The following is a 9,562-nucleotide window of genomic DNA, read 5'->3' as shown; positions in this document are numbered from 1 at the left end:
GTACCAATACCATGCCATTTTTGTTACTATTGCTTTGTAGTAGAGTTGAAGATCTGGTATTGCAATACCCCCTGCGTCACTCTTTCTGCTAAGGATTGCGTTAGAGCTATTCTGGGTTTCTTATTCTTCCAGATGAATTTCATAATTGCTTGCTCTATTTCTGTAAGATAGGTCATTGGGATTTTAATTGAAATCGCATTGAATCTGTATAGCACTTTTGGTAGTATGGCCATTTTGACAATATTAATTCTTCCTATCCAAGAACAAGGGAGATCTTTCCATCTTTCTTCTAAGGTTTTCTTTAATTGCTTTCTTTAGTGTTCTGTTGTTCTCATTGTAGAGGTCTTTCACCTCTTTTGTGAGATTGATTCCCAAGTATTTTATTTTTTTCAAGGCTATTGTTAATGGGGTAGTTTTCCTAATTATTCTTTCCAAAGATTCATCACTTATGTATAAAAATGCATTAGATTTATGTGCTTCTAATTATGTTTTGTATTTCACTCATGTCTGTTGTGATATTTCCTTGTTCATTCCAAATTTTAGTGATTTGGGTTTTCTCTCATCTTTTCTTTGTTAGTGTGGCTAAAGGTTTATCAATTTTGTTTATTTTTTCAAAGAACCAACTATTTATTTTGTCAATTTTTTGTATTGTTTCTTTTATTCCACCTTCGTTGATTTCAGCTCTGAGTTTAACTATTTCCTGTTTTCTACTACTTTTGGTGTTGCTCTGTTCTTCTTTTTCTAGGGCTTTGAGGTGTAGTGTTAGGTCATTTATTTGTTGAGTTTTACTTCTTTTATTGAATGTGCTCCATGAAATAAATTTTCTTCTAAGAACTGCTTTCATAGTGTCCCAGAGATTTTGATATGATGTTTCTTTGTTCTCATTTACCTCTAAGAATTTCCTTCCTAATATCTTCTGTTATCCATTCATCATATAATAGCATATTGTTTAATATCCAGATGTTGGAGTAGTTTCTGTTTTTTACTTTTTCATTTATTTCTAACTTCAATCCATTATGATCTGATAGAATACAAGGTAGTGTCTCTATCTTCTTATATTTGCTAACATTAGCTTTGTGGCATAATATATGGTCTATTTTAGAGAAGGATTCATGTGCTGCTGAGAAGAAAGTGTATTCGCTCTTCATTGGATGGTATATTCTATAAATGTCCATTAAGTGTAAATTATTGATTGTGTTATTGAGATCTATGGTTTCTTTGTTCAATTTTTGTTTGGAAGATCTGTCCAGTGGTGAAAGAGGCGTGTTAAAATCATCTAGTACTATTGTGTTATGGTCTATTTGGTTTCTGAAATTGAGAAGGATTTGTTTGACATACCTGAGCCTCTGTTTGGGTCATAGATATTTATGATTGTTATGTCTTGCTGATTTATGCTTCCCTTAAGCAGTATGTAATGTCCTTCTTTATCCCTTCTGACTAACTTTGGCTTGAAGTCCACATTATCTGAAATGAGAATGGATACCCCAGCTTTTTTGCTGAGTCCATGTGCATGGTTTGTTTTTCCCCATCCTTTCACCTTTAGTCTATGGGTATCTTTTTCTATGAGGCAAGTCTCTTGCAGGCAACATATTGTTGGATCTTTCTTTTTAATCCAATCTGCCAGTCTATGTCTTTTGACTGATGAATTCAGGCCATTAATATTCAGGGTTCTTATTGAGATATGATTTGTATTCCCGGTCATTTGGTTCACTTATTTTATTTTATTTATTTAGTTATTTTTTTGACATGACTTGGTTCCTCCTTTATTTGACAATTCCTTTAGGATAATTCCTCCCTTTGCTGATTTGCTTCTTTGTTTTTCATCTCTTCCTCATGGAATATTTTGCTGAGAATGTTCTGTAATGCTGGCTTTCTTTTTGTAAATTCTTTTAGCTTTTGTTTATCATGGAAGGAATTTATTTCATCATCAAATTTGAAGGTAAATTTTGCTGGGTATAAGGTTCTTGGTTGGCATCCATTTTCTTTCAGGGCTTGAAAAATGTTGTTCCAGGCCCTTCTAGCTTTTAAGGTCTGGATTGAAAAATCTGCTGATATCCGTATTGGTTTTCCCCTGAATGTAATTTGGTTCTTTTCTCTCACGGCCTTTAAAATTCTCTCTTTACGTTAGGTATTTTCATTATAATGTGCCTTGGTGTGGGTCTGTTGTAATTTCATATATTTGGAGTCCTATAAGCCTCTTATACTTGGTTTTCATTTCATTCTTCAGATTTGGGAAATTTTCTGATATTATTTCATTGAATAGATTGTTCATTCCTTTTGTTTGTTTCTCTAGGCCTTTCTCAATCCCAATAATTCTCATATTTGGCCTTTTCATGATATCCCATAGTTCTTGGAGACTCTGTTCATGATTTCTTACCATCTTCTCTGTTTGGTCAACTTTGGTTTCAGGGTTAAATATTTTGTCTTCAGTATCTGAGGTTCTATCTTCCAGGTGTTCTATCCTATTGGTTATGCTTTCTATGGAATTTTTTACTTGGTTTATTATTTCCTTCATTTCAAGGATTTCTGGTTTTTTTTTTTTTTCAATATCTCTAACTCTTTATTGAAATGATCTTTTGCTACCTGCATTTGCTCTTTTAACTGTTGATTGGTGTGATTATCAATGCCTGCTTTTGCTCTTTCATTTCATCGTTTGCTTCCCAGATCATTTTAATTGTGTACATTCTGAACTCCCTTTATGACATTTCTTCTGCCATGCTGTCATTGGATTTTATTGATGTAACATCTGGATTTGTTTGGCACATTTTCTTCCCTTGTTTTCTCATATTGTTCAGGTATCAGTGGACTGCTAAGATATTGCAGATTTCCTCTATTGACTTATAATGTCCCTGAAGATTTATAGTATATCCCCTCTTAGCCTTCAGTAGCCTGAAGTCTTGGAGGAAGTTGATAATGCGGTGCTCCACAAGGAAGTTGCCTCTCTAGGGGTGGTGAACTTCAGGTGGGGTATATTCCTTGCTAGTGGGCAGAGGTGCCTCCACTTGTTGACCAATGTTCATCCAAAGGGGAACTAGACTGCAGGCTGAGGCATGGCCTGTTTGGGCCTGTGTCTCTGTTTTACTGTCCTTGTGGGCAAACCTTACCCGGCAGGGAAGACTCACCTGGTGGGGAGGTCTCGCTGGTCAGTTCCCCTCCTAGAGGTTCCCCTCAATCTACAACTACCGCCTGGGCTGGGCTGCCTTCCTCTGCAACGTTCCCAGGGGCCCGGACCTACCTCCTGGGCCTGGGAGCCTCACCCTTCACAGACGAGTCTCCTTAGGCTGCCTCTCCTCAGAGAATCTGCCTGCAGTCCTGGAACCTTCGCTCCGCCCCTAAGTGTGGCTCTTCCACCAAGAAGCCTCCTACGTCCTGGGACCCTGCTCTGCACCTAATCGCCTGGCTATGTGGCCCCTCCTCTGAGCAGCCACCTGGAGCCCCGTATAGTTGCTCCAAGTCCCAGCAACCCGCCGCATGCCTCTTCCACTGAAGAGCCGCCTGGTGTTCCGGTGCAGTCACTAGGAGTCCAGGCAACTCACTGCGTGCCTCCTCCTCCCACCAACCGCCCGTAGGCCTGGGCAGTCACTCTGAGTCCAAGTGACCCGCCCTGTTCCTCTTCCTCCTCCAGGCAGCCCCCGGGTGTTCAGGAGCAGTCACTCTGAGTCCAAATGACCCACCACACGCCTCCTCCAGAGAGCTGCCCGGAGCTGTGGTGTAACCTCTCTGAGACCAAGGGATCCACCGCCGTCCTCCTCTGGGCAGCTCCCTGGTGTTCAGGAGTGGTTGCTTTGAGTCCAAACAATTCACCACTCACCTCCTCCTCTGAGCAGCCACCTGGAGCTCTGATGCAGTCACTCCGAGTTCAAGTGACCCACCACGCTCCTCCTCCTCCTCCGGGCAGCCCCCCCCAGGTGTTCAGGAGTGGTCACTCCGAGTCCAAACAGCTCTCCACGCAGCTCCTCCTCTGGTAACCGCCTGTAGCTCTGGTGCAGTCACTCCGAATCCAAGCGACCCACCACACTCTTCCTCCTCCTCCTCTGGTCAGGCCCTGGTGTTCAGGGGCGGTCGCTCTGAGTCCAAACAGCTCGCCGCGCAGCTCCTCCTCTGGGCAGCCGCCCGGAGCCCCAGTGGTTGCTCCGAGTCCAAGCGCTGTGCTGAGCAGCCTCCTCTAGGATCCTCCCAGTTGTCCCAGTTCACTGCTCCAACAGGGGAAGGGGTGTCTCGTTGGGCAACTCTACTTCACAAAGTTCCCTACGTTCCAGGACTATTGCCCCATCTGGGATGCCTCCCCAATGGGAGAGACTCACCCAGTGACTTTGAGTTGGTCCCAAGTCTCTCAATTTCTCCTCTTTTGAATCCTGAGTCCTGGAGCTACATGAAATGCATCCACCCTCTAGTCTGCCATCTTGAAACCCCCATTTTTTAGAATTTCTACCCCTTTATTGAAGTGATGTTTCACTTCCTTTGTTTTCTCTGATTTCTTTCCTTATATTGTCCTTTACTTTACAGATCAGTTCAATCAAGTACTTTCTAAACTCCTTCTCTGACATTTCTTCCACTGTAGTGTCAATGGATTCTGTTATTGGAGGATCTTGGGTTGTTTGGGGTGATTTTTTTCCCTTGCTTTTTCATGTTGTTTGTGTGTCTGCCCATTTAACAGTATGCAATGGGGCAGTAAAGTGGACTTGTAGTGTCCCTGCAGGTTTCTATTACCTCACTGTTTAGGGAGAGACAAATAATAACAACAACCAATGCAAACATTGCAGTAAACCAAAGAGTTCCTACTATAACATCTACAATGTTAATTAATTATCACAATAAACAAAAGGTATGATCAGTTATTGCTTACAATAAAAACAGCAAGTTTGCAAAAGTGTTTATAATTTCTAGTGGTAGACAGGGAGAGAACAGAAGTGACATAGGATGTGATGATTATGAAGGAGGGGGAAAGAAGACAGAAGGAAAAGATTAAAGGAAGAATGAAAGGAGAATAATAGAGATTGTTAGCAGAAGAAAAGAGAGAATCAAGGGAACCAGGTAGGAGAAAAATATATAAAGTAAATATTTTTAAAAAATTAAAAATAAAAATAAAGGAATGCAAAAGAAAACTAAAATATGCTAATCAAACATCCTAGTTTGTAAAAAATAATCCATGAAAAATAACTGGCTTTAAAAATGCTAGAAATGAGAACAAGAAAAACAAATATGAAAATGTATAGATGTCCATACATTATCAAGGTCATAATTAAACAGAGAAAAAAATTTAAAAAGTCTTGATGAATAGTTAAAAAATTCTTTCCATTGAAGTTAAAAATATTTTCAGCTTCTCTTTTCAGCAGCTTTAGGTAAGGTGGTCTGGCATGTGATGCTCCACCTTCTGGATTGCTGGAGTGAGAGAGGTAATCCCCATGGACTGAGTTCCTGGAGGAAGGGTTTAGGCTTAGGTTGGCTCCAGGCTCTTCCCTAAATGCCAGTTAGTCTGGAGATCTTAAATCAGTGTACCTCCAGCACCCAGTATTTACTGGTCCATGCGGGAAGAGTTTACCACAGGGATCTCCCCTGGGTTCCACTTGTGTGGGAGAGAGCCAATTCTTAGTCCCTTACTTCACTTGTAGACTGCATGTTTCCTGGTCTCAGATCTGATCTCCAAGTAGTCTCTTCTTTCCCCTCTCTTCCAGGTTCCTGGCCAGATGTGTCTCTTTCAGTTGGTCTTGCAAGCAGTGAAATTTGAGGGAGAGTGGTAGAGTCAAGAGGATTTCTGGGACCAGTTGTCCCCTGTGTAGACCTCTCTCCACATTTGCTTTTCTCCTGGTCACTTAAGCACACTCTATGTTGTGCAATGTGTGTTTATTGACCTGAATTTCAGGTCAAACTCCAGTTAGCCAGGAACAGGCTTCTTCAGCTGCCAATCCCTGTGCCAAGGCTGCAAAATGGTTCCTTCCTTTGTTTTCCACCTGGAGAGATGGTTGCTTCTTTTCCCCATGCATCTTTCAGGTTTGTTGGGCAATGTCCTTGATCACTAAATGCTCTGTACCCACACATGCCTCAGGCCTCCCCAAACTGTGGGTTCCTTTAATTCCCTCTCCCTCTACTATGCTCATGGAGGGACTCTTCTGGCTGGTTCTTCTGGTTTGGCCATGGCAGTAGCAGTGCTGCTGGGGATTTTTTCCTCATCTTATTATATCCAATTTTCTGTGTCCCCAGTCTGCTTTGAATGTTCAGTTTTAAATTCCAGTAATGTCCCCCACCTTTTTCTTTCTTCACCTACCTTACAGAGAAGCTGCCTGTTTTCTTGGTTTCACATCATGGAGCTGCCAGGAATGTGACCTCTTCTACTTTACCATTTGAAACACTCCCCTGAACATACGGTTTTGAAGATCACTGTGAAATATTAAAAATAGCAATTTTCGGCTGGGTGCAATGGTTAGTGTCTATAATTCCAGCAATTCTGGAGGCTGAGGAAGGATCATTACAAGTTTGAGGCCAGACTCAGCAACTTAGTGAGGCCCTAAACAACTTAGCAAGATCTAGTCTCAAAACAAAACAAGAAAAAAGTGTTGGGGCTGTAGCTCACTGACAAGGTGTCCCTGGATTTAACTCCTCGTACAAAAAAAAAAAAAGTAAAACAGTGATTTTTACTGAAGTAATGGAAACAGAATTCAGCTCATACTTACCATTGGAAGAATTTGGATAACTTTTACAACAAATAATTTAAACTCTATTTAATTAAATGTAGGAGTTAATTAAAATTAACTCAGTTTAATTAAAATATCTATTAAGAAATAGGTATCTTTTACAGTTATACTGAAAAAAATCACAAACCACTAAAACTACCTACTATAAATTCAGTAATATATATAGAATGTTCAAGTTTTCCCAGTGACTAAGTTAATTCCTAAATTAATTCCTGTTAGGTTGTTTTGGAAGCTATAATGGACTTAGCATTAACTTAGCAATTCACTAAAATAAATGGTATTTCTGTGGCAAAGTTGTTGTTTCTTTCAATTACCTCAAGAGGGTCTCATCTCATTTACTTGTAAAGAAGTAACAAACAATCAGAAGAAATTGCTCAATCATTAGTATTTATTGAAGAAATATAATGTACTATTTTACATACAGTATAGTCTTTTCAATTAATTTGATAAATACACATGAACAGAATTAAGTAAAATATATGTAAACTAAATCTGTATTTACAAATATAAAACTTGAATATAATATAATATAATATACAAAATAAGATTGGATGAATTGTTAGAATGCAATAGAGATCTTCCAAATGGATAATAAAAATAAGTCAAATAGTAAATGAGCAAAGCATATGAACAGGAAATACAAATAAAGTATATGGGTAGTAAACAGAAAGATGTTTCAGCTGTTAAGGAAATTCAAGTAAGAAAAAGAAACACTTCTATTCTAATTTTGTAAAAATTCAAAAGTAAAAGGACAAATAATCTTTAAGGTTAGAGAAATTTTAGAAAAATGAGCACTTTCCTACATTGCTCATGGAAGTATGAATTGCTTACTCTTTAGGAGAATAAATTGGCAATATGTATTAAATTAAATTGGTTGACTTCCATTCCAAGGTAATAGAGTAATTGTTATAGAACTAGACTTCCAACCCAAACTATAAACTAAATAATGTATATTAAGCGATTTATAGACACGAGAAAACAGACAGCCTAGTATTTTGATTCTTGAGAGAGGTAAAATGCATGGTATAGGCATATATTTCTGCTTAGAAACAGTTTTTTTAAGCCATAAAGAATGGAGAAGGATCTTCAGACTATAAAAATCTCCTGAGCAGACATTCTAATTCAGAGCTGCAGAGCAGCTGGAATTTTGAGGATAGGAGGGAAAAGATCTATAAAGAGAAGAAACACCTAATATCTTTCCCATAAGTGTTGAATAATGAAACCAACATGATGATAGGGGTTGAAATTAACAAAAGACATTAAAACAGTTATAAAAATATACTTAAAAAGATTAGAAGTGCCTGATGTGGTGGCACATGCCTGTAGTCCCAGTGGCTCAGGCTGAGGCAGGAAGATCGAGAGTTCAAAGTCAACCTCAGCAAAAGTAGGCACTAAGCAACTTAGTGAGACCCTGTCTCTAAATAAAATATAAAATAGGGCTGGGAATGTGGCTCAGTGGTTAAGTACCCCTGAATTCAATACCAAGTACCGAAAAAAAAAAAAAAAAAACAAAATCAAAAGTGAATATAATGAGTAAAAGACCCCCAGTTTTAAGTTTCTATTTCCTTTTCTTAAAATGTAAATAATTATAAACCCACTCAAGTGACAGCTATATGTTTTAAAATAAGAACCTCATTTTAAAATGTTACTTCAGGTTTTAAAATCATTTGATAATACAAATCTGAATTTATCTATACCTTTAGGGGAAAAATTATGAATCTTATAAAATTATTGTACTATAGCATGACATTCTTTCATATTCTGCAAATGTTGTAAAATATTACCTACAAGTAAATTCACAAAAATACTTGAATCAGTTTCAAGAGGCTTAAAATCATATATTCAAATGAATGAATTATGAATTCAACTGTCAGTTCCCACTCTTTCAATTACTGCTTTTAGCTTGTCTGGGAGGGTGCTAACCATGCTGTTTATTTTCATATGAAGGGCAAGTTAAATATTCAAACTACTATCATTTCCCAGAAAAAATGAATATGAAATCGTGAATAATGAATAAGAGTCTAAATGCAGTAAACCTTTGGACAGAAAGATTTGTGCTGCACAAATAAAGACAGTAAATGTGGTAAAATATGTATACATGGCACAACAGTTCTTTCAAAGTTTGCACAGGTCTCCTTCTACTTCCATGAATAGCTCCATTCATTTCAGTGTGATCTGTCTGTATGTGTGCATGTGTGTGTGAGTTCTGGAAAGCTAGCCTGTGCTACCCGAGTCCAGCTGCATGTAGCAAATGTTTGGAGATGGCCTAAATTTGTATGATTCCATTCAGTACTTGGTATGAAATAATTTAGACCAACGTGTGGAAACAGGAACAGGATGAGAATATCCAAAGAATAAGTAAACCGTGATAGGAATCCTATTAAAAGCAAAATATAAAATAATATAAAATAGCAAGTATTGGTCACTTTACACTTAATACTTTATTCTCCTTTTAATGAAAAATATAAAATATACTTCAGTGCTATAGACAAGAGGTATCTGTGGGAAAGTGAGCAGATAGATTTCTGAAATCATGTATTTTTTCATGAGAATAGTTTGTGTTTAAGCAAACTGATTTGTTTCATTTCTAAACTATGATGTATGATCCATCATTATTTAGATTTTGACTTATATTTTAATTTTATGATTTTATAAAAAAAATCTGCATGAAGAGTAAGAGAAACAAACTAGATTAGGTAAATTTGGTATTTAAGAATTAATAATATTGGGGCTGAGGTTGTGGCTCAGTGGTAGCACGCTCACCTAGCACACATGAGGTCCTGGGTTCAATTCTCAGCACCACATAAAAATAAAATAAAGGTATTGTGTCCACCCACAACTAAAATATATATTTAAAAAGAATTAATATT

This window comes from Sciurus vulgaris (assembly GCF_902686455.1).
Source record: "Sciurus vulgaris genome assembly, chromosome: 1".
NCBI lineage: Eukaryota > Metazoa > Chordata > Mammalia > Rodentia > Sciuridae > Sciurus > Sciurus vulgaris.
This window is presented reverse-complemented; position numbering follows the sequence as displayed.